The following is a 379-nucleotide window of genomic DNA, read 5'->3' as shown; positions in this document are numbered from 1 at the left end:
TTAGATTCTGGATGGTTTTGCTCATTTCCTTCACCTGTTTGATTGTGTTTTCCTGTAGTTCTTTAAGTTCTTCCTCTTGAAGGGCTTCTAGCTGTTTACCTGTGTTCTCCTGTATTTCTTTGAGGATGCTATTTATGTCTTTCTTAAAGTCCTTGAGTACCATCACTATGAGAAGTGTTTTTAGATCTGAATCTTGCTTTTCTGGTGTAATGGTGTGTCCAGGACTTGCTGTGGTGGGAGAATTGGGTTCTGATGATGCCAAGTAACCTTGGTTTGTGTTGTTTATTTTCTTACACTTGCCCCCCTCCCCGTCCTCGCCATCTGGTTATCTCTAGTGCTACCTGCCCTTGCTAAATCTGACTGGAGCCTGTCCTTCCTG

The sequence above is a fragment of the Mastomys coucha genome, unplaced genomic scaffold, assembly GCF_008632895.1.
Source record: "Mastomys coucha isolate ucsf_1 unplaced genomic scaffold, UCSF_Mcou_1 pScaffold7, whole genome shotgun sequence".
Lineage (NCBI taxonomy): Eukaryota > Metazoa > Chordata > Mammalia > Rodentia > Muridae > Mastomys > Mastomys coucha.
The sequence above is the reverse complement of the archived record's forward strand: the minus strand, read 5'-3'. Positions refer to the sequence as shown.